Raw genomic sequence first — 26,742 nt, forward strand, 5'->3', positions numbered from 1 at the left:
CGGCAAAGCCATTTTGGTATTTCACTTTAAAGTCCCAAAGTTCCAGAAACAAATACTTACTGCACCAAAAAAGAAAGGACCCCCAGTATACCCGGGTTTCAGCCCAGCCAATTTATATTCACTTCTTCAAGTAAAATTGGCTTCTAGGAGTCCAATATCTTTCAAAACTTTGCAGTAATTCTCTGGAATTCAAACACAGGGTCTGACTCACAAACTGTTTGCTTCTTCTTTTGGTTTCAGAAACATTTGCTGAAAAAACCTTTTGTGCAAGGCAAGACAGGAAAGCAACATAGTTGGCCCTTGCTGCTCAGGCACGTAGAAGGCAAATTCTCCAACATAGCAAGCCATAAATCTTCTTGATTTCTCTGAAGGCAAATCTTCCAAGGTTTAGTGTTCAGCAGCAAGCTATCACTTTAAACCTCGCTGCTCACCAAAGCAGCCAGGAGCAGAAGACTCAAAAATGCCTTCAAAAAACTTCTTAATGTTCCACCACATATTTCAAAAACAAACATCACCTCAGACACATGGATTATGCAGCGTTCTGGGCCCATAACCTGTCAGCAGAGTTATAATATCAAATAAAAAATAACAATACTTCAGCAGAAGCTTACTTTATTATAGCTTCATAGTGGAAACTCAGAAATCAGACATCAGACCCTAAACAAAAACCTCCAACCAAGACCAAGACCTAAAGACTGCAGGCAGATGCAAACCATTATAACAGCAGCAATGAGATCCACCTGCACCCAATTGACCAAACCCAAACCACAAGCATTTCAGCAATTAAAGGCACAAACTCACTTACACAAATATAACCAAATACATACAATGAACAATATAATTTTGCACATTTTACAATACTTCTAACAATTATGACTGACATTACAGTAATCCAGTCTGGAAGGTATGGACCACCATGGCCAAGTCAGACTTCTCGAGGTAGAACACAGGATTTAACATTTTTGATGTGCTCCATGAGAAACTTTTGCTTCAAAAAGGGCTCCACAGCTGAACCCCTGTATTAGACAATGCCAGCTTTAAAAAAGGGCATAAGAGTATTATTATTTTGTATTGTTGAAGGCTTTCATGGCTGGAATCCATGGGTTGTTGTAGGTTTTTCCGGGCTATATACATGGCCATATAGCCCGGAAAAACCTACAACAACCCATTATTATTATTATTATTATTATTATTATTATTATTATTATTTCTAACGTGTACCTCTCTCCTCAAAGGGACTCAGGGTGGCTTCTAAATATAACATGAAAACATGGCAAACATTAAATGCTGTAAAAATAAAAAAGTTTACATGTACTGTACAATTAATACAGAATATAGCAACCCAGATTACACATGCTGCTATCCAAAGTATTTTAGCTATTATCCTTTATTTAGCTGTACATGGGGTCGGCATGACTGCATGGAGTGCTGTTACCTTCCCACCATGGCAGTATCTATTGATCTACTCATATTTGCATGTTTTTGAACTGCTAGGTTGGCAGAAGCTGGGGCTAACAGTGGGAGCTCACACTGATCCCCGGATTAGAATCTGTAACATTTCGGTCAGCAAGTTCAACAGCTCAGCGGTTTAACCAATTGCGCCACCACATCCATAAAAGCCTATAGTAAAACCAGCTAGTCTTCAAGGTGCTACAACATTTCTTCCCCCCCCCCCCCTTCCACCTTTTTATACACTTCTGTGTATCTTTTCCACTGATCTACTCATTTTGTCCTTTTTAATTGGAGAAATGTTTCATCAGTTTAGAAAATCATAAATTTTGAATAACTGTATTTTGGTTCTTGCATTGGCTCCAATTGTAAAGCTGAATACATTCACATTCAAGTGTTCAGCTTCAAGCATAAATATCAAAGCAGGGATATTGAAAGTACTCAAACAAAATGAAACCTTAGTGTAGGAAAACAGTTTAAAAACTTGAATGTCTCCTCATGCAATAGATCTGGGAATGGAAATGTAAAAAATATTGCCAACTGTGCTAAATCATAATCACTGCCTGCCACCGATAATGGGTAAACATTCAGGCAGTCCAACAGTGCTGCACACTAACCAGAAGAAGCCTGAATTAAACAAGTAACTTACTTATTATCTGGTAAATTAATGTTAACAAAATGTAATATTTGAACCTGCCGTTTTGATGGTTCAGACTTTGTTTCCCATAAGAAGGTGACAGCACAATGGAATAAGCATGGCATCACTCTGAAAGAGTTGAATTCAGCAAAAAAGGGCTTGAATTTCAATCGCATTTTATCACCGCCCATAAGGAAAATAGATGGGAAGGAAGCCTTTTTAATATATATTATCCCATCTTTCAATGAAAAGCCACACAATATTTGATTAGATATGTCTGCACTAGGCCTGGGTAACAACGGAAAAATTTGTTTCTAAAATCGATTTGTATTTGGGGGTTTTTTTTGTTTCGATATTTAAAATAATTACAAAATTTTCCTTTTAAAAAGTTCGATATTTACGAAATTTCGTAAATGTGAAAAAAATTACAAAACATTAACGAATCGATTTCCGAAACAATAACGAATCGATTCGTTAATGGTGGACGCGACCGCGAAATACGCTAAAAAACCTCCAAAAACTTCTGAAGCTTCCCTCTCCCTCTGTTGTTGACTGTTGGTGTGATATTATAATTTTTTTTCACTACTTAAACAAAAAACTTGCCCCAGACATGCGGAAATAATAACGAAACGACCTCAGAACAATAACGAAACGAATACAATAACAAAATACAAAGCATTTACAAAGCGTGTTTAAAAATTCGTTTTTTAAAAAAAAATGCTCCAGAATGGTTCGTTATCGTTTTGTAATTGAAAAAATTAACGAATTATTAACGAATTACGAATTAACGAAACGAAACCGCCCAGCCCTAGTCTGCACTATTAGCCTTTGACTATATAATTATAGCTCTATAATGGGTTTGTTTGTGTAGGAAACTTCATTTCAGGAGTCTTTTTTTTCATGTCAGGAGCGACTTAAGAAACTGCAAGTCGTTTCTGGTGTGAGAGAATTGGCCGTGTGCAAGGATGTTTCCCAGGGGTGTTTTCTTTTTCGTGTCAGGAGCGACTTGAGAAACTGCAAGTCACTTCTGGTGTGAGAGAATTGGCCATCTGCAAGGATGTTGCTTGGAGACGCCCGGATGATTTGATGTTTTCATCATCCTTGTGGGATGCTTCTCTCATGTCCCCACATGAGGAGCTGGAGCTGATAGAGGGAGCTCATCTGCCTCTCCCCGGATTCGAACCTGCGACCTGTCGGTCTTCAGTCCTGCCAGCACAGGGGTTTAACCCACTGTGCCACTGGGGGCTCCTTCCCAGGGGGTGCCCGGATGTTTTACCATCCTGTGGGAGGCTTCCCTGGTGTCCCCCACATAGGAAGCTGGACTTGACAGGAGGAAGTTCACCCTGCTCTCCGGATTAAAACCACCAACTTTTTGGTCAACAGTTCAGCTGACACAAAGGTTTAACCCATTGCACCACCAGGAGCTCCAACACAGCAGTGTGATGAATGATGATGGTGCAGTGGGCCAGTTCCCTCTCCACAATTATATGTAACTTAGCTGTTTCCGACTCTTCGTGACCTCATGGACAAGCCCATGCCAGAGCTCCCTGTCGGCTGTCACCACCCCCAGCTCCTTCAAGGTCAATCCAGTCACTTCAAGGATCCCATCCACCTACCTTGCCCTTGGTCGGCCCCTATTCCTTTTTCCTTCCATTTCTCCCAGCATAATTGTCTTCTCTAAGCTTTCCTGTCTCCTCATGATGTGGCCAAAGTACTTCAGCTTTGTCTCTAATATCCTTCCCTCCAATGAGCAGTTGGGCTTTATTTCCTGGAGGATGGACTGGTTGGATCTTCTCACAGTCCAAGGCACTCTCAGAACTTTCCTCCAACACCACAGTTCAAAAGCATCTATCTTCCTTTGCTCAGCCTTCCCTAAGGTCCAGCTCTCACATCCATAGGTGACTATGGGGAATACCATTGCTTTAACTATGCGGATCTTTGTTGCCAGTGTGATGTCTCTACTCTTCACTATTTTATTGAGACTGGACATTGCTCTCCTCCCAAGAAGTATCCTGTTTTCCTGGCATTTGCCTGGATGTACCAAATACCTATTTCCCATCAATTGACTTGTCCCAGAAAATTACGTCAGCCATCCCAACTGATAGTGTCTGTGATGCTGGAAAAATAGACTGCAAAATATGGAATTTTACAATATAGTCATAGAATCATAGAATCAAAGAGTTGGAAGAGACCTCATGGACCATCCAGTCCAACCCCCTGCCAAGAAGCAGGAATATTGCATTCAAATCACCCCTGACAGATGGCCATCCAGCCTCTGTTTAAAAGCTTCCAAAGAAGGAGCCTCCACCACACTCCGGGGCAGAGAGTTCCACTGCTGAATGGCTCTCACAGTCAGGAAGTTCTTCCTCATGTTCAGATGGAATCTCCTCTCTTGTAGTTTGAAGCCATTGTTTCGCGCCCTAGTCTCCAGGGAAGCAGAAAACAAGCTTGCTCTCACATATTTATACATGGCTATCATATCTCCTCTCAGCCTTCTCTTCTTCAGGCTAAACATGCCCAGCTCCTTAAGCCACTCCTCATAGGGCTTGTTCTCCAGACCCTTGATCATTTTAGTCGCCCTCCTCTGGACACATTCCAGCTTGTCAATATCTCTCTTGAATTGTGGTGCCCAGAATTGGACACAATATTCCAGGTGTGGTCTAACCAAAGCAAAATAGAGGGGTAGCATGTAATGTAAAACATTATTCTAATATTTACAACTGATAAATGATTATTAAGGCTCAGGTTCATTTAGTAGTAATCTCTCTTCTACTCATCGTTTAGATTCTAGGCTGTGATTAGGGTGCTAGTTAGGAAATTGGCAACAAACTAGGTTCAGTTGTAATGTCTAAAGTAGAAGTTTCCCCTCGACATTAAGTCTGGTCAAGTTCAACTCTGAGGGGGTGGTGCTCATCTCCATTTCTAAGCTGAAGATTTGGTGTTGTCTGTAGACACCTCCAAGATCATGTGGCTGGCACTACTGCATGGAGCACTGTTACATGGGCCCCAGTAATGTCTAGCTGTGGCATAATTAAAATAGGATAAAAGCAGCCAGGGATAGATGTGATGCTGACAGAGGCGGCCCTAGGTAATTTTCAACGGTAAGCAAACAGTATTTTGGCGCTCCCCCCAACCAATCACTGATATGTATTTTCTGTTCGTCGTGGGAGTTCTGTGTGCCATATTTGGTTCAATTCCATCATTGGTGGAGTTCAGAATGCTCTTTGATTGTAGCTGAACTATAGATCCCAGTAACTACAACTCGCCTATGTCAAGGTCTATTTTCCCCCAAGAGTGCCTCAAGAGCGCCCCTGGGCAAAATCAACTATACTGCAAATGCTTACTCTGCGTAATGGGTTGAGTTGCCCCTGGATGCTGAGGTGAAGTACAGAAGGAAACTGTGGTCAATGCTCACTCTCAGATTCTGAACTGTGGCTTAATAAAGTAAACTTTGAGCATCTGGATTAATACTTCTAGGTGAATGCATAGCCATCCAAATGTTTCTCTTGCTTGCAGTGATTTATTGGAATTACAATTCAATTACACCCGGAAAACCACCATTGCCCTCTATGGGTGCCACCCAAAGATTGTGAGTAGCATCAAGTGCTTCCATTATAGTGTGTCCTCTGTAACTCCATCACTCTGAATATTTATGGCTTGAGGAATCTAGTTCAACTTCAAAAACATTCACATATTTCATTTCTTTGCCGTGCAAGAACATCTGCAGAATTATTCATTATACCTGCCAGATATGATATACACTTACAATTGAGGTATTGTACATAAATCACCACAAAATTACATCTCACTTTACTATATCGTCATATTTGCATTTTCTTTACAAAAACATTAGATGTTTTGTTTGTGTTGGATCCCGGCAGGGAACTCTTGGTTTAAAATGTGCATGTAAATGACTCTCCAAGCAAGTCAAAAAAGGAAAGAAAATTACAATCATTTCATTGATTTGTGCTTTGGCTCATACTTTCTGGACAAGACCCCCTGTGGCAGCTGAGCCTTGCTTGTCGCTGGCCATAATGAAGTGCAGGAGGAGCAAATGGAGAATGAATGTGTTTGGAAAATAAGGCCAGAATTTTGCATTTGCAGAGGTTTGGCACACATATGGCAAGGCCTGCCTATATTAACATGGAGCAGGAGGCAAATAAAGATAGGATATCAACCTTCCTAATGCCATGACCCCTTAATACAGTTCCTCGTGGTGTTGTGATCCCCTATCATAAAATTATTTTCATTGCTACTTCATAATTGTAATTTTGCTGCTGTTATGAATCGTAAAGTAAATATCTGATATGCAGGATGTATTTTCATTCACTGGACCAAATTTAGCACAAAATACCCAATACACCCAAATTTAAATACTAGTGGGGTTTGGGGGTGATTTATTTTGTCATTTGGGAGTTGTAGATCCTGGGATTTATAGTTAACCTACAATCATTCTGAACTCCACCAATGATGGAACGGAATAAAACTTGGCTCACAAAATTCCCATGACCCACAGAAAATCATAGAGTTGGAAGAGACCTCATGGGCCATCCAGTCCAACCCCCTGCCAAGAAGCAGGAATATTGCATTCAAATCACCCCTGACAGATGGCAATCCAATCTCTTTTTAAAAGCTTCCAAAGAAGGAGCCTCCACCACACTCCGGGGCAGAGAGTTCCACTGCTGAACGGCTCTCACAGTCAGGAAGTTCTTCCTCGTGATCAGATGGAATCTCCTTTCTTGTAGTTTGAAGCGATTGTTCCACGTCCTAGTCTCCAGGGAAGCAGAAAACAAGCTTGCTCCCTCCTCCATGTAGCTTCCTCTCATATATTTATACATAGCTATCATAACTCCTCTCAGCCTTCTCCAGGCTAAACATGCCCAGCTCCTTAAGCCGCTCTTCATAGGGCTTGTTCTCCAGACCCTTGATCATTTTAGTCGCCCTCCTCTGGACACATTCCAGCTTGTCAATATCTCTCTTCAATTGTGGTGCCCAGAATTGGACACAATATTCCAGGTGTGGTCTAACCAAAGCAGAATGGAGGGGTAGCATGACTTCCCTAGATCTAGACACTATGCTCCTATTGATGCAGGCCCAAATCCCATTGGCTTTTTTTGCCGACACATCACATTGTTGGCTCATGTTTAACTTGTTGTCCATGAGGACTCCAAGATCTTTTTCACACATACTGCTCTCGAGCCAGGCATTGTCCCCCATTCTGTATCTTTGCATTTCGTTTTTCCTGCCAAAGTGGAGTATCTTGCATTTGTCACTGTTGAACTTCATTTTGTTAGTTTTGGCCCATTTCTCCAATCTGTCAAGATTGTTTTGAATTCTGCTCCTGCCCTCTGGAGTATTGGCTATCCCTCCCAATTTGGTGTCGTCTGCAAACTTGATGATCATTCCCTTCATCCAAGTCATTAATAAAGATATTGAACAGGACAGGGCCCAGGACGGAACCCTGCTGATGGCACTCCGCTTGTCACTTCTTTCCAGGATGAAGACGAAGCATTGGTGAGCACCCTCTGGGTTCGTCTACTTAACCAATTACAGATCCACCTCACCGTAGTTTTGCCTAGCCCACATTGGACTAGTTTCCTTGCCAGAAGGTCATGAGGGACCTTGTCGAAGGCCTTACTGAAATCCAGGTACGCTACATCCACGGCATTCCCTGCATCTACCCAGCTTGTAACTCTATCGAAAAAAGAGATCAGATTAGTCTGGCATGATTTGTTTTTGATAAATCCATGTTGACTATTAGCGATGACCGCATTTGTTTCTAAGTGTTTGCAGACCGCTTCCTTAATAATCTTTTCCAGAATCTTGCCTGGTATCGATGTGAGTTTGTGGAAAATAGACCTTGATATTTGGGAGTTGTAGTTGCTGGGATTTATAGTTCATGTACAATCAAAGAGCATTCTGAACTCCACCAACGATAGAATTGGGCCAAACTTCCCACACAGAATCCCGATTACCAACAGAAAATACTTTGTTTTTTAATGATCTTTGGTGACCCCTCTGGCACTCCCTCGCAACTGTCCCCCCAGAAGTCCTGACCCCCAGATTGAGAAACACTGGTTTATATAGTGGAAGAGAAGTAAGAGATTTCAGGAACTAATGATGGAAAAGGAAATGAAGAAGGGAAGGGAGGGTGAAACATGCAAAGTGAGAAGCAAAGGAGCAAGGAGTGAGAAAGGAATAAAGGGAGGCAAGGGATGAGAAGAGAGGGTGAGAGTGGAAGAAAGAAGAAGATTGAAGGGTGAAGCAAAACAGGAGAGAAGTATAGCTGTGGAGTGAGGCAAGAAGAACTGTGAAAGAGGAATGGAGAGAACAGAAGGAAAAAAAAGTGTAGTTGGAAGGTGGAAGGGGCCAGATAAATGGACATGAGATGAGAAAAAAAGTTTAAGTGATGGAAGTCATTGTCAGGGACTTTCTGTGATATTTTCATTGATTTATAGCTTTGACCTACTAATAAAAACAGGGTCTCTTATCATGGCGACAGGCATGTAGCTGGGGGGGGGCCTTGGGGGGCTTCAGCCCCCCCCAAAAAAATTCTCATGGTGGTCCGCGAGAAGGCCTTACTGGTACATTATTTAAACTGTTATGTTTATTCATATCATGATCTGATCACCATGCTCAATATATCTCATATGCATGGGGGTACTGGGGTAACTATACAAAAGGTTTGCTAGAGTAGATCCTCTTTCACTCAGACTCAGCCCCTCCCCCCCCCCGAAACAAACTCACCCCCCCCCCCCTCTCCCCAAACAAAAACCTGGCTACGGGCCTGCATGGCAATTAATTTATTTAAAATCATTTTGTAATTTAATTTAATCCAATTTTACCAAACGTATGGTTTAATCAAAATGCTTAAATGTATTTTAGCTAATTATTACAGGAGTGTTAGGATAGGGATTTGTGTTTATTGTTTGATTGTATTGTTTATTTTGTCTTTTACTGGTGATATGGTCAGAGGACTAATCAACAAACAAATCTATCTAATCTATCTGTCATCATTGCCATCACCACAACCAGGTCAGGATCTACTTTTACAGAGAATTCCAACCAAACATTTCTACCTGTGATAAAAGACTCTCCCATTATCTGGCCAACCCAGCTGAAGGAATAACCTCTTCCCTAAGCACAAAGAGTGCTTTGGTTTTACAGTTGTATCATGGAGGAGTCAGAGAACAATCATGGAACTGGTCTTAGAGGTGTTGTTGGAGTTGCCCAGATCTTGCTTTCAAGTGACTTCAACATACCACTAGAGCAATGGTTCTCAACCTGTGGGTCCCCAGGTGTTTTGGCCTACAACTCCCAGAAATCCCAGTCAGTTTACCAGGCTAGTTTGTCAGGTTCAATCTATGAGTCAATGGTACCCATAACAAAACAGAGCCTGTCCCTATTGGTTTCTGGACCAACACACTTGGCCGATCCTATCCTCAATAGAGCACAGTGAACTCCCCCAATAGATTTGAACCAAACCTTGCATACATATCATGAACAGTTTTAACTACTGGTGTGGTTTGGGGGCAATGTCAGATAATGATAGGAGTTTTAGTTTACCCAAATTGTTTTGAATTTTCTATTGGGTTCATAAAATACGAATCCCAACCATGAATATTTCAAATGCAAAATTCCTAACCCAGACATTGCTGGGTACCTCTGCGTGGTGCTGCCTTTGAAGACAACTTGGAAACTGCAGCTAGTGCAAAGAGCAGCAGCCAGATTATTAACTGGGATGAGCTTTAGGGAGCATACCACCCCCCTTTTAAAGCAGCTCCACTGGCTCCTAATAAGTTTCCAGGCCCAATTCAAAGTGCAGGTGATTACCTATAAAGCCCTATACGCTTTTGGGTCCAACCTATCTTCGAGAACGCATCTCCTTCTACGAACTGGCACAGGCATTAAGATCTAAGTGTAATATATACTGATATTGCACTATGCTAATAATATATTATTATTATATTATTATGCTAATAATATAATATATTGTATGAAAATATATATTGTAAGCCGCTCTGAGTCCCCTTCAGGGTGAGAAGGGCGGCATATAAATACCGTAAATAAATAAATAAATAAATAAATCTGTTGGGGAGGCCCTTCTTTTGGTCTCACCAAAAAGCACTATTGGTCGGGACAAGAGAGAGGGCCTTCTTGGTGGTGGCTCCCTGGCTCTAGAATGCCCTCCCTAAAGAAATTAGATTAGCTCCTCTCTTCAGGCCTTCCGGCTGAGTCCAAAAACATGGCTTTTCAGACAGGCCTTTGATCCTGAGTAATCCATGTTGTATGTGATGACTCATTGATACTGGCCCACACTTTGATTGATTGTTATGACAGATAGCTGGCCAGCAGGTTCCACTGCATTTTAGGAATTTTATAATTTCAAATTTTTATAATTTTATTAATGAGATTTTTATGTCCCGTTGATTATACTTATGTCATTGTATTTATACTTATGTATTGTTGTCTGCATGTGGCACTTGGAGTGCTTCTGTAAGCCTCCCCGAGTCCCTTTGGGGAGATGTTGGCAGGGTACAAAAAAAGATTATTATATTATTATTATTACCTATGCTAGTATTAAAATATAAATTGAGTGAGTTTCTATTTACCTGTATGAGAACACATGTGCTTCCAGTACTGTGGATGATGGAGTTTGGATCACCTAAAGACAAGAAAGCTAAACTAAACATGAACAAACCAAAAATGTGCAGTAGACAGAATATGCCAGTTGCTGCAACATCAGGTACAAGTAAGAAAACACTGCTTATATTTGCTTGTAAAGAACTTATTATTTTCCAAAGTAACAAAAAAAAAACCCCTCAGTGTTCCACTTTTATGCACCTGACTGCGATGGCTGTCAGTTTTTCAAGGAAACAGCTGTTCGAGGACATCCAGAATTGTAGTCTACTAGCATAAAAACTCATTATGTCAAGAAATGTGGAGTAGCAAAATATTGAGATTTCTCTCAGAGAATATTTGCTGGATAATGGCATGCAATTTTAAATGGCATTTTCATCTCCCACCCACAAGATGAAAACACCAATATAATACCCCATCTTTTTGTTTTCTATTTCAGTTATGTGTTGTTGTATATTTGTTCAGTCACTTCTGACTCTTTGAGACCTCATGGACCAGCCCAGTTATGTATTATTACAAAAATGAGAAATGACTGTGGTAATGTTGAAAATATATCAGCATAAGAAAGAAAATATGCCTTATTTATCACATGTGCAGACAGAAAAATCCTTGAAGTTGGAATTCTGACAATGAAATTCTTTACTGGGACCCCATCTATTTGTTGTTGTTCATTCGTTCAGTCGTCTCCGACTCTTCGTGACCTCATGGACCAGCCCACGCCAGAGCTCCCTGTCGGCCGTCACCACCCCCAGCTCCTTCAAGGTCAGTCCAGTCACTTCAAGGATGCCATCCATCCATCTTGCCCTTGGTCGGCCCCTCTTCCTTTTACCTTCCACTTTCCCCAGCATAATTGTCTTCTCTAGGCTTTGCGGTCTCCTCATGATGTGGCCAAAGTACTTCAACTTTGTCTCTAGTATCCTTCCCTCCAATGAGCAATCGGGCTTTATTTCCTAGAGGATGGACTGGTTGGATCTTCTCGCAGTCCAAGGCACTCTCAGAACTTTCCTCCAACACCACAGCTCAAAAGCACCTCTCTTCCTTCGCTCAGCCTTCCCTAAGGTCCTGCTCTCACATCCGTAGGTTACTACAGGGAATACCATGGCTTTGACTAGGCGGATCTTTGTTGCCAGTGTGATGTCTCTACTCTTTACTATTTTATCGAGATTGGACATTGCTCTCCTCCCAAGAAGTAAGCGTCTTCTGATTTCCTGGCCACAGTCTGCATCTGCGGTAATCTTTGCACCTAGAAATACAAAGTCTGTCACGGCCTCCACGATTTCTCCCTCTATTTTCCAAAAATTAAATGGGAAGCTTACATGGTTAAACTATTTCCAAATAAGGGAGGGGTTTAAAGATGAAAAACTAGGCTTCAACCAAGAAAAAGGAACATGGGACGTCATCATGGAGAAGAATAAAAAATTAATAAGAGTACTATACAAACAACTACTGCAGTGGAACATGGAAGAAGAACAAGTTAAAGAATGCCAAGTGAAATGGGCCAAGGACATAGGACACAGCATCCTAATGAGCCAGTGGGAGGAGATCTGGACTACAAAAATCAAATATGCCATTGCCAGTGATCTTAAAGAAAACTGGTACAAGATGTTCTACCGCTGGTATTGCACACCAGAGAAGATAGCGAAGTTTAACAGAAACGCATCAGACAGATGCTGGAAATGCGGGAAGGAGACAGGCACCTTCTACCACCAATGGTGGACCTGTAAGAAGATTAAGCTGTTTTGGAGAAAGATACACCAGGCTATCCAAAAGATACTAAAGGTTAATTTCCCAAAAACACCGGAAACATACCTATTAGGAATAAAAAACTAAATCAATCTAAATCGAAATCAAGAAAAAACTCTATTTTTGCTAAGTACAGCGGCAAGATTGGTGTTAGCCAGAAGATGGAAACAAAAAGAAGCCCCAACTCAGGAGGACTGGATCCTAAAAGCTTTTGACATCATTCAAATGGACGACCTAGCTCAAAGAATTAATGGAACAACCAGAAGAACAGACTGGACAGACTTCAAGGACTACATAAAAACAAAAGAAATACCAATAATAATCGACCTGACCAATACTTAATTAAGGAGAAGGAAAATAGGAAAAAGTTTAAAGAAGGAATACCGGCTTGAAGGGCGAACAAGGACATTTCCCCATCGAAGAATACAGCTTCTCGGACCACCTTGGGAAGTCACACCATAGAAAGGAACTGAAGTTTCGGGGGTACGAGGGTAGGGGGCAGAAGGGGATAAGCTGATTTTTGGGTGCGGGGCAAGAATTTCTTTTCACACCAACCCCCCCTCCCCCCTCCCTCACCCTCCCTACCCACTCCCCCTCTTCCCCATCCCCATTCTTACCCTTACCCAGCACTTTTGCTACCCACTGAACTGTTACAAATCATAAAACTCAATAAAAAATATTAAAAAAAATTTTTTCCAGTTGTCAATCATCTATACCCCATCTATACGGACCATTTAATGCAGTTTCAAGCTAGCATCGAAGAAAGTGGTTTCACTGTTCAGATGATTACATAGGAAATCCTGGAACCAGTTTGAAGCCTGGAGGTGATTACACAAAACCACAGAGCACTGATGTGCATTAAGGACTTTCTTTTGTCCTCTTTTGTGCTAGTTATTTTGGTAGCTTCAGACTGCATTAAATGGTCAATGTAGATGGGACCTAAGACCCCTTCTAAACTGCCATATAAAACCTAGATTATCTGCTTTGAACTGGATTATATGGCAGTGTAGACTTGTTCCGTCTTCCAGGAGCTTGATTTGCATTGCCCCTTAGTTGCTTGAAATAGCATCCCTTTGCATTTTCCCCCAGGGTTGCTACAGTCTTAGCAGCACCCTAATAGTCAAACATTAACAGAGCCTGGAAGCCAGCCTGCAAGCCTTTTGCAGCTATTGGCTTAAAAAGTTATCTCTTTGGTCAAGAGACCGCCCGATATAAAAAGATCGGAGAGATTCTCTAGTTACAATTTGAGTTTAAATCGGAGTAGTTTTTGTTGGGAATGACAGACTTCAACTTAAATAAGAACAATGATAAGATTTTTTTTTATCTCACCACATCAGCAAGAATCTGCATAGCGTGTCAATGGAAAAGTATGGAGACACCAACAATCAACTCCTGGATTGAGAAGACCATGGACATAATGAATCTGCTAACCCAAAAAGTATCCCAAAATAGATCAATATCCAACAAGACGAACTGGAAGAAATTTACCAATTTTCTGGAAAAGAACAAATAAAACTTTATCTTAAAATAGGAATAAAAGAAGGGCACTCCAGGCAAAGATAGGGAAGGTTACAGGATAACCTCTATTCTAACACTAAACTGTAAAAGAAAGAAGACAAAGGCTCACTTGAGGTATCTGGAAGTTAGAGGGAAAATATCATACTAGATGTTTTGTATGTTATTGTTATACGGTGGTCGGTACGTTAGTTTTGTAGATGGTATTCGTTATTTGTTATTTGCTATTTGTTAAGATTACTGCAGATGCAGACTGTAGCCAGGAAATCAGAAGACGCTTACTTTTTGGGAGGAGAGCAATGTCCAGTCTCGATAAAATAGTGAAGAGTAGAGACATCAGACTGGCAACAAAGATCCGCCTAGTCAAAGCCATGGTATTCCCTGTAGTCACCTACGGATGTGAGAGCTGGACCTTAGGGAAGGCTGAGCGAAGGAAGATAGATGCTTTTGAACTGTGGTGTTGGAGGAAAGTTCTGAGAGTGCCTTGGACTACGAGAAGATCCAACCAGTCCATCCTCCAGGAAATAAAGTCCGACTGCTCATTGGAGGGAAGGATACTAGAGACAAAGTTGAAGTACTTTGGCTACATCATGAGGAGACAGCAAAGCCTAGAGAAGACAATTATGCTGGGGAAAGTGGAAGGCAAAAGGAAGAGGGGCCGACCAAGGGCAAGATGGATGGATGGCATCCTTGAAGTGACTGGAATGACCTTGAAGGAGCTGGGGGTGGTGACAGCCGACAGGGAGCTCTGGCGTGGGCTGGTCCATGAGGTCACGAAGAGTCGGAGATGACTGAATGAATGAACAACAACAACAATGTCTGTCAGTTTTGTTATGTCAGTTATAAATTATAAAACACAATAAATATTTATCTAAAATAAATAAATAAACGTTTTCTGTAATCTGATATACCTTCTCACACTGGAAATTGCAATAAAAAGAACCTATGCTTCAAAGTCATTGAAAAGTCATTCATGACATGTGCCCCTCCATTATGCCAGGGGGATGAAGCAATGCAGCCCTCAAATCCTAATGTTTGCCCAGCCTTGCAGACCACCATTTTGATCCATTAGGATGTGGGAAGGACATCTCTTATGGTAGCATAACTTCAAGTGACATAAGAACCTTTCAGTGATGGAAATACTAGGCTTGGGTAACTATGAAAAAATTTGGTTCTAAACTCGTTTCGTTTTTAGGGGGTTTTCTGCGTTTCGTTTTTTAAAAGAATTCCGAAATTTTTCTTTAAAAAGTTTGAAATATACGAAATTTCGTAAAATTACGAAACAATTACGAAACAATTACGAATCGATTCGTTAATGGCGGACGCGATGCGCAATATGCTAAAAAAAAACCTCCAAATGGGACAGGGGGAACTTCTGAAGCTTCCCTCTCCCTCTGTTGTTGACTGTTGGTGATAATTTATTTTTTATCACTGATAAAACAAACAACAACCCTAAAACTTGCACCAGACATACGGAAATAATTACGAAACAATTTCAAAACAATTACGAAATAAATTGAAAAAATTGTTTCGATTTTTAATTACTCCTGCATGGCTCAATATCGGATTGTAAGCTAATTTAAATACGAATTAATAACGAATTACGAAATTAACGAACGAAACCGCCCAAGCCTAGGAAATACAACAGTCTTTAGGAAACGTACCCAGCTGTTTAGCACATTATATGTTCTTTACACTATGTCAGTGTATTAGCTAATGCCTTCAACATTAATAAAGTGGTCCTTCAGTTATCTGCTGCTGTTCCACATAAGTTGGACAGGCTGCTTAGTATATGGTTTAATTTGCTTTTGAGACTGCAAGCAGAGCAGTTCTGTTGTTATATAGCACAGGTTTATGGATTTTTCCACCCCTACAGAGCTAAAAATCACCTGTGTTCAAGCTATCACAGCTGCAGTTGGAGCAGAGATCATTTGTGGCACTCTCTCATGCCCGTGGAATATCCTATGCTGCTCAGTGGGTGAACTTAGGAGGTGGGGGGAGAGACTGCTGAACTGGACAAAGTGCACACAGTATCCAATTTCATTCTCAAGATGAAAAGATCTGGAGCTGAATGCTTAAAAGAGACGTTGCACATTCTCTGATCGACAAAAATGTATTGATTAGGCTTCAGGCTTCAGGCTCGTGTAATTAAAAGGGCAGAGAGCTCTAACTGTGCTCCTCTGAAGAGACAGAAGTCCTGTTTCAATAAAATATTTCCAAAGTGTTCTTAGCTGCCAGGTCTCTGCTTTCCTTGGGACTGTGTGAATTGCATTGTAAATGTCAGAGAACAGAGGCTTCTCGCTTGTCAAACTCCAGTGATATGATCACATACACAAGTCTCTCTCTCTATGTGTGTGAGAGAGAAAGAGATGGGGAGAGAGAAGGAAATAGAGAACTTTCATTAGCATGATATACATTAGAACAAAAGGAACAGTTCTTAAGAGAACGTATTGACTTCTCCATTCCAGTTCATTTCATGAACATGACAGAAGATCTTTACATTCCCCCTGCCCCCACCCCTCACATCAGTGAAAATATGCAGTGTAAGACATGGATGAGATTATTTTTTCGGGGGAACATATGAAAAATAAAAACAGAACACTAAGGTGTTCAGCTGAAATTTCTCCAAATCTTTCAAGATTGTGACTCTTTTAAGAGTCTTGAAATGAAACATTGTGTTAATATAAATGACCCTATATGTGTCCCATGACATGGGTGAAATTTTAGTATGACGTATTTTGGAGATATGTTTTTTAGAATTCCAAATTTTGCAAATTTCTTCCTGACTTCAATAGATTATCTTCTCAAATCTACTCTTTAAAAAATAGTTCTGCCAAAACATACATTTCATTTCAACTTTCATGAAAGCAGAAATGATTTCCCAGATTTTTTTTCACGTCAAGAGCAACTTGAGAAACTGCAAGCTGCTATAGATGTGAGACAATTGGCCATCTGCAAGGACATTGCCCAGGAGACGCCTGGATGTTTTGATGTTTGACCATCCTTGTGGGAGGCTTCTCTCATGTTCCCACACGAGGAGCTAGAGCTGACGGAGGGACATCATCCGCACTCTTCCCAGATTCAAACTTTCGACGTGTTGGTCTTCAGTCCTGCCGTCACAAAGGTTTAATCCACTGCGCCACCAGGGGCTTCCAGATAAAAGTGTATGAATTTGTGCTTTTCCTGCATGGTAGGGGATTGGACCAGATGGGCCATGTGCTCTCTTCCAATGCTATTCTATGATTTTTTATGAATTTACATTTCATCCCCTCTCCATTTCCAAACCATAGGATAATGGAGGGATGCTAAAAATAACCAGCTTCAATAAAAGGATTTGGTGCTTTGACAGCCTATCAATCATCTTATTGCAGTGGGGAATGAGTATTAGGAGTGTGCAAAAATTTGTTTGTAATTTGTTTGTCATAAGATTTGCACATACGAACAGATATGAAGAAACACAGAGGGGTACCTACGCAAAAGGCTGCCATTCCTCTTTAAAGAAGCAGAATGAGCTTGGAAATGTAGTTTGGGAAGGTGAGGACACCTGTGACAGAATTCAAAAGGCCCTGACCTAAACTATATTTCCCAGAATTCTGCTTGTATCACTAATGTAGCAGCAGCCAGAGTTGCACTAAATTATTGACTCTGCAAAGAGGACTGACTGATACCAGTAAGTAAATGTGTGCTGGCCTGGTAGGAAATCCCTAAATTGAAGTTTTTGTCACAGCTCAGGATAGATTCACCTTGCTCAGGATAGATTCAACCCTCAAGACACCACCACACACCAAGGCTGTAGGTTTTGTAGTTTATTGAGAAAAAGCAAAATCGAAACAAAGAAGTAAAGATGCAAAAGTTCAATAGGCAAAACAGAGTCTTAAATGCAAAGGCAAAGTTCCCAAGATCCAAAGGCAAATAACATTAAGCATAGTCCTTTAGCATTGGTTAAACAAAAGTCCATGGCAGCAAGACAAGGTTTCCAAAAATCAGGATCAAAATCAAAGTCCCAAAGAGCCAGAAGCTTTCCGCAAAAGCCAAGGTATTTCCACAGAAGTTAACAGGGTATAAGCAACATTGGACTGACAAAGAATGCCCTTCAACCAGATCATTAAATATGTTCTCCCAACATGAAAGTATTACGTTGACCTCTAGCTTCATGTTTGTTGGCAAGGCGTGCACTCCTGCGAACTCTTAATTGTAAACAGTCCTGTCTAATCAATTCTCCACTATCTTCAAGGCCGGATAGTTCATTATCTTGGGCCTGCTGGGCCTGGTCACCCTGGGAACCAAGAGGCCCTGAGCTCCCAGAGGGAGCCTCCACTTGGAGCTGGGAAGTTTCACTATCTTTATCTAAAGCCACATTCCTTTCTCTGGGGAACGGAAATGCCGTCTCTTCTTCAGAATCAACACTGTCTGCTTCATCTGCCTCATTAACCGAAACATGTTCAGAAATCTGTAACCCATCATCCTCCTTGTCCTGAGGAAACTCAGGCTCAGAATGCTCAGGCTCAGACTGAACCACAACAGTTCTGTGGGTTATGTTCTGTCATGTGTCATGTATGCTGTGTTGTGTGTCAAGGAGATAGCTATTGTGGCTTTAAAAATGTTTTTGTCAAAAAAAAATCCTAAAATCAATAGATTTTGTAAAGGGTTAGGGTTACGGTTGTAGGGTTGTAAAGACTTCAATAATTTCCCAAAACTCCAGTAAGCAACCTGGCTGCAGCTCTTTGGGTCAACTGAAGTTTCCGAGCACTCTTCAGAGGCAACCCCACATAGAGCGTGTTACAGTAATAATCCAGAGAGGATGTAACTATGGCATGGACACTGTGGCCAGATCGGGCTTCTCATGGAATGGGCACAGGTGGTGCACAAGTTTTAATTGTGCAAAGGCCATCACAGCCACTGCAGATACCTGGGCCTCAAGATTCAATGGTGACTCCAGTAGGACCTCCAAACTGAAAACCTGTTTCTTCAGGGGGAGTGTGATGCCATCCAGCACAGGCTGGGTCCCTAGTCCCTGATCTGCCTTACGACTAAGCAGGAGTACCTCTGTCTTGTCTGGATTAAGTTTCAATTTGTTTGCACTCATCCAGTCTATTACTGAAGACAGGCACTTGTTTAAGGTCAGGACAGCTTCCTTGGCTTTAGGAGGAAAGGAGTAATAGAGTTGGGTGTCATCTCCATATTGGTGGCACTGAACTCCAAAACTCTGGATGACGTCTCCCAGCAGTTGGCTGGCTGTAACTTTAATTATCCCTCTCCTAACATACCTGCCCATTATTTTCTCAAAATTATCTTAAAATATAGCTCTTTAAGTCACAATTAGCCTGTATTTCCTCAAATATCTGTAGGAAGAAATCAGAGGGAAAGCAATCATGTTTAGGTCTTGAAAGTGTTTGCTGTAGCTCTTGGATGATTAATCATTATTTGCTATCCTGCCTTCAGGACTTGTCCCAATTAATCGAGTATTGCTATTCTGATATTTACACTATTGCTAACACAATCTGCAGCTGCCCTCCCTTTAGGTCCAATGCAAATGAGAGGTAAGTGAGATAATCCATGTTAGACTCCTTGTTCAACAATATCTCCCACCATTGGCCTTTTGAAGGTAAACATCCCACCAGCTGTCACCAGCTCTAGCATTAGTCTGGCTTTATGGTTCTTTTCATTTCTACCACCGTCAAATTAGTGACATTTCCAGAATGTTTAGTTTGATGTGCCCTCACAAAGAAAAAACAAGTTCAAAGCTGAAACCAGCTGATCTCTTTTTCTCTCTCAAAATTCAGCTCTGCTTATGACACACAATTCTTTTCTAGCAATTTAGAACCAGTAAAATCAATGCTACATCATTCATTCCATTTTCACCAATTAGGACTTTCTGGAGAAGACTGAAACAAAGAAGCTTCTCACAATTTGGCTTACTTACAAAGAATTTGCCCAAATCAAAAAATGTCTCCATATTTGAGATAGAATGAATTTAAGATTTTAACAATGTGAATGAGCATGAAAAAATTCACCCATCCTGTAATACTTTGAATTCTTAAATTGTAAAAGCTGTATGGTGATTCCCCCCAAACTCTGCCAGTGTTTGAAATTCTTCGTGATGGGTAATGTTTGGTCGAGATTCATTATCAGTGAGAGTCCCATGGTTCTATGAATGTGGGAACCACAAAGGAAAACACATACATACTAGGGCTGGGCGGTTTCATTTCGTTAATTCGTAATTCGTTAATAATTCGTTAATTTTTTAAATTACAAAACGATAACGAACCATTCTGGAGCAATTTTTTAAAAAAACGAATTTTTAAATAGTTTTGTAAATGCTTCGTATTTCGTTATTGTATTCGTTTCGTTATTATTTCCGCATGTCTGGGGCAAGTTTTATGGTTGTTTTTTGTTTAATTAGTGAAAAAAAATTATAATATCACACCAACAGTCAACAACAGAGGGAGAGGGAAGCTTCAGAAGTTTTTGAAGGTTTTTTAGCGTATTTCGCGGTCGCGTCCGCCATTAACGAATCGATTCGTTATTGTTTCGGAAATCGATTTGTTAATGTTTTGTAATTTTTTTGACATTTATGAAATTTCGTAAATATCGAACTTTTTAAAAGGAAAATTTTGTAATTATTTTAAATAACGAAACGCAAAAACCCCCAAAAAACGAATCGATTTTAGAAACAAATTTTTCCGTTGTTACCCAGGCCTAATACATACATATTTACATCCTCATACTAGTGTTTAGTTTAATGGTTTTTGTTATTGGAGTGCATTCCCCCCATAGGAAAGTTTTGCTCCATGAGCTCCACTAAAACGAGCTCTCCTCCGCAAATAATCTGTCCTTGTTTATCTCGCATTTATCTCGCCTGAGTTTTTAATCTGTTTCTACCCAATTTTCTTTTATCCATTACATGTAGCTCACCCATGTTACTGTGATTGTGTTTATTGTGTTTATTGTAATTTTGTATTGCTTTGTTGTCTTTTGTTTTATGTAATTGCGTTATTATTGTTTATTATTTGCGTTTTCGGATTTGTTTTATTTCATGTAATTGTTGTTTTGGGCTTGGCCTCATGTAAGCCCCACCGAGTCCCCATCGGGGAAATGGAGCGGGGTACAAATAAAGTTGTTTATTATTATTATTATTATTATTATTATTATTATTTTGACTTTTATTATATGCATAGATGTAACTATTGAATTAGGATGTGTCACCTCTTTTTTTCTGAAAGCTTCTCATCTTTAACATTTATGTGGCATGCAGATATTTATTTATTTATTTATTTAAAAGTTTTATATACCGACCTTCTCACCTCTCTTGAGGGACTCAGACCGGTTTCCAACCATAATATACATACAGTCAATAAAACTTCATACTTCATATTGCAATAAAACATTTAAAACATTAAAACAGCAAAACAGCAATTACATTCAATAAATACAATGGTCAGTCTTCCCACTAAATTTGATGTTCATCATCCCCCATTAATATCTCAGGGTATTGGCTCACTCATCGAATGCCTGTCTCCATAACCACGTCTTCACCTGCTTCCTGAATGTCAGGATAGAAGGGGCAGTTCTGATCTCCTGTGGGAGAGAGTTCCAGAGTCCACCAAGAAGGCCCTGTCCCTCGTCCCCACCAGACATGCTTGCGAGGCCGGTGGGACCAAGAGCAGGGCCTCTCCAGATGATCTTAATAATCTTGATGGTTCATAGGGGAGAATACGTTCGGAGAGGTAAACAGGGCCGGAGTCGTTTAGGGCTTTATAGGTTAACACCAGCACTTTGAATTGTGCTCGGAAGCTAATTGGCAGCCAGTGGAGCTGGTGTAACAGCGGAGTGGTGTGCTCCCTGTACCCAGCACCCGTTAGTAGTCTGGCTGCCGAGCGTTGGACTAACTGCAGCTTCCGGGCAGTCTTCAGAGGCAACCCCACATAGAGAGCGTTGCAGTAATCTAAACGGGATGTAACCAAAGCGTGGACCACTGTGGCCAAGACAGACTTCCCAAGGTACGGACGCAGCTGGCGCACAAGTTTTAATTGTGCGAAGGCTCCCCTGACCACCGCCGAAACCTGGGGCTCCAGGCTCAACGATGAATCTAGGAGAACTCCCAAACTGCGAACCTGCGCCTTCAGGGGAAGTGTGATCCCGTCCAACACAGGCTGTAACCCTATACCCTGTTCGGCCTTTCGACTGACCAGGAGTACCTCTGTCTTGTCTGGATTTAGTTTCAATCTGTTGTCCCTCATCCAGTCCGATATCACATGATCCTCTCCACACTGGGAACTAGGCATGTGCAATCAAAATATTGTTTCAAAAGTCATTGCAAAGTTAGTGGGCCCTGGCATTTTGTTTCTAAAGGGTTTCTAAAGTACAGTTAATGAAAAATTCATTACTATAATGAATTTTTTGTTTAAGTAATTGCACATAATTACCATAGTTGGGGAAAATTCAGGGGCTACTTTCTCCCTCATTTTACAGCTATTGGGTTGAAACACATTTACCACTGTTAGCTCATCAACTTTCAGAATGTTTCCCTTATCCACAGATTTCTGGGGAATTTTCAAAGGTTTCATAAATAACATTTTTAAAAAAAAAACTACAAGAGCTATCTCCTTGAATTTTCTATATAATGGCACAAGATCGCAGGGGAACATTCCCCCCAACTTTCAGAAATATTCATACCTCTACTGATTTTAGAGATTTTTTTAAAGTTTTGATGAAAACATTTATTTAAAAAGCCACAATGAATGTCTCTCATATTGACCAATAAGTCTTCGTTTTAGGGATTTCTTCCCAGCCCAGCACAGAGATTTACTTATTAGAAGTATCAGTCAGTCCTCCTCTTTGCAGATTCAACAATTTATTGGAACTCTGGCTGGCCGCTGCGGCAAAGGGACACATCTCTCCCCTATTCTGATTTGGGCTTTCTAATGCTGAGCAGAATTCTGGGAAATGTAGTTTAGGGCAGGGCCTTTGGAATTCTCTGCATAGGGCTCTTCACCTTCCTAAACTACATTTCCAAGAATGTACTTCCTTTCCCAGCAAACGCTGTTTTCTCCTTGCTGCTTCCCTCTCCTAATGGTGAGAGGTCATTAATTTAAAGAGGAAAGGCAGCCTTTCGCACTTTGCTTTGCTTGCGCTGCAAATAAAACTTATTTTGGGAGGTTTCAGAGATTTACAAACTGCAAAAGTGTTGGGTAAATTTTGATTGTTAAGTTTTTGGTGTGGGCCACATCCACGTGTCAGATATTGTATGAATTTAACAAATTTGATCCAACTTACAAGGACTAATGAAAAAATTACACACCACTACTGGGAACAGCATACTAATGGAATTTTCCCAAATTTCCATGGTCATAATTTGGGATCAAATTATATCTGAAATTCAAAGAAGATAACATTTTGGTGCTTACCTACAAAGCCCTTAACGGTTTGGGACCACCCTACCTGCGTGACCGCATCACAGTCTATGAACCCACACGCTCACTCCGGTCATCAGGAGAGGCCCTGCTCGTGATCCCGCCCGCGTCGCAGGCGCTTTGGTGGGGACGCGGGACAGGGCCTTCTTTGTGGTGGCCCCCTGCCTCTGGAATGCCCTCCCGAAAGATCTCAGACAGGCCCCTACTTTGGCGGTTTTCAGAAAGAACCTGAAAACCTGGCTGTTCCAACGTGCCTTCTCGGATTAGGAACCCCACTACCAAAGCCCAGAAGCACTTTAGTAGAGTCAAGATCACCCTCACCGCACACTGTACTTATATTTTAATCCCATATCCCTCCGACACTTCAGCACTTTTTAATCCTGTACCGTACTCCGGCTGGCTCAGTTTTTAATAATGTCCTGTTGTACTGCTTTGTTATTGTTTTCTGCTTTAACTGTTTTATTTGCTATGTATGGTATTGTTGTATTGTGTTGGGCTCCGGCCTGTTGTAAGCCGCATCGAATCCCTTGGGAGATGCTAGCGGGGTACAAATAAAGTAATAATAATAATAATAATAATAATAATAATAATAATGTAATAAAAAATCAGAATTAACAGATTTCCCCTATCTCAATGTAAATGTGACGCCCAAAAGATCATTCACTTCAAAATAGGAGTGACACTGGAGAAATGCACCCTTATTGAAATATGTTACATAGATGAATATGTTCCATGCAAATCTCACTTGGGAAGTACATTATGAAGAAAGGCAACTGCTAATAAAATGCATATAGAATGATCTCACCTTTTTGCCTCTGATGTTTTTAGAAGTGCAAACTAAGTAATAATGAACTAAGACACAATTATCTTTGAAGATAAATTTACAACATTCACCTTGTACATGCAGGGAAAATGTCTCCCAAAGCTCATTCTAACAGGATCCCTAAATAAATTTTCAAATTGATTTTAATGTTATCTTATCATGAGATCATTAATTCCTGTATATCCATTCACTGAAGCACAGCTTGTTCAAATAGTTGTAAGTTTATTCAAATACTTCAGGGAAATTGAGCACTCAATTTTATTTTTTTTCATGCTTGAGTGGTGCCTTTTGACTCATTTCCATCCTTTGCTTTGAGAAGTGATCTATGCTTCTCAGAACTGACCATTTCAATCACTAGTATTGGCTAGAATTCTATGCATTCAAAATTTAAAATTATGCATTCATAACTCATTCGTGTGTATGATCCCTACATATTCAATAGGGAATATGTAGGGATCATGAAGGTCCCCCAATCAACAGCAGCTAGTGTGGTGATCTTAGAAAGGAATGCCATGCTCACAAAAAGTCAACAATGTCTGAACTGGGGCTCGGGCAACAAAACAAGCACCACAGGGGTGCTGACCTTCCTCTATGCTATCCAAAGCCGATATATATATATATATTACACACACACACACACACTAGCTGTCCCCTGCCACGCGTTGCTGTGGCCCAGTCTGTTGATCTGGAAAATAAAGTAATGAGAAAGTGTTGGTTTCTAATATATGTAATATCTTTATGCTTGTGGGAAACAGTATTTCTTGCTGTTTCTTTGCCTGTGTTGATGTGGAGATTGTCTGGTTTGCCTCCTCTAGAACATGCAACATATCATTGTCCTTCTTTAGAGGTCCCTTTCAAATCTATGATACTATATCTGTGTGTGTGTGAAACATTCCTTCCTTCTTCCTTCCTTCTTCCTTCCTTCTTCCTTCCTTCTTCCTTCCTTCTTCCTTCCTCCCTCCTTCCTCCCTCCTTCCTCCCTCCTTCCTCCCTCCTTCCTCCCTCCCTCCTTCCTCCCTCCTTCCTCCCTCCTTCCTTCCTTCCTTCCTTCCTTCCTTCCTTTCTTCCTTTCTTCCTTCCTTCCTTCCTTCCTTTCTTCCTTCCTTCCTTCCTTCCTTCCTTCCTTCCTTTTTTCCTTCCTTCCTTCCTTCCTATATCTATTCCTGGATGGCTCTTTGTCAGGAGGACTTTGATTACATTTTCTTGCCCTGGTGAAGGGAGTTGGATTGGATGGCTGTAAGTATTTTCTGTTGGTCATGGGAGTTCTGTGTGGGAGGTTTGCCCCAATTCTGTCGTTCGTGGGGTTCAGAATGCTCTTTGATTGTAGGTGAACTGTGAATCCCAGTGACTACAACTGCCAAATGTCAAGGTCTATTTCCCCCAAACTCCACCTGTATTCATATTTGGCTGTATTGAGTGCTTGTGCCAAGTTTGGTCCAGATCCATAATTGTTTGAGTCCACAGTGCTCTCTGATTGTAGGTGAACTACAACTCCCAAACTCAAGGTCAATGCCCACCAAACCCTTCCAGTATTTTCTGTTGGTCATGGGAGTTCTGTGTGCCAAGTTTGGTTCAATTCCATAGTTGATGGAGTTCAGAATGCTCTTTGATTGTAAGTGAACTATAACTCCCAGCAACTACAACTCCCATATGACAAAATCATAATTTTTTGAGTGATGGTCACTCCTTGTGTTTTGAGATGTTTTGTTCCCAAATTTGATGTGATTTCGTTCATTGGTTCTTTTGTTTTTAAGGTACTCATTATGCACATTATATATATATATATATATATATATATATATATATATATATATATATATATATATATATATTAGGCCTGGGTAACAACGGAAAAATTTGTTTCTAAAATCGATTCGTTTTTGAGGTTTTTTGCGTTTTGATATTTAAAAGAATTCCAAATTTTTCCTTTAAAAAAGTTCGATATTTACGAAATTTCGTAAATGGTAAAAAAAATTACAAAACAATAACGAAACAATAACGAATCGATTCGTTAATGGCAGCCGCGATCGCGCAATACGCTAAAAAAACTTCTGAAGCTTCCCTCTCCCTCTGTTGTTGACTGTTGGTGTGATATTATAATTTTTTTCACTAATTAAACAAAAAACAACTATAAAACTTGCCCCAGACATGCGGAAATAATAACGAAACAACCTCAAACCAATAACTAAACGAATACATAACGAAATACGAAGCATTTATGAAACAAATTGAAAAATTCATTTCGTTTTTAAGTTGCTCCAGAATGGTTCGTTATCGCTTCGTTAACAAAAAAAATAACGAATTTTTAACAAATTACGAATTAACGAAACGAAACCGCCCAGCCCTAATATATATATATATATATATATACACACACACATACACACACACACACACATACATGGAGTTACACTTTTAAAATCTACCTGTTCTGTTTTACATACAAATTCAACTTAAGAACAAAGCTAGACAATGCTACTGTTAAGTGGATTGTGAATTGATCAATTGGCAAAACCCAAAGA

The sequence above is a fragment of the Anolis sagrei genome, chromosome 8 (genome assembly GCF_037176765.1).
Source record: "Anolis sagrei isolate rAnoSag1 chromosome 8, rAnoSag1.mat, whole genome shotgun sequence".
NCBI classification, from domain to species: Eukaryota; Metazoa; Chordata; class Lepidosauria; order Squamata; family Dactyloidae; genus Anolis; species Anolis sagrei.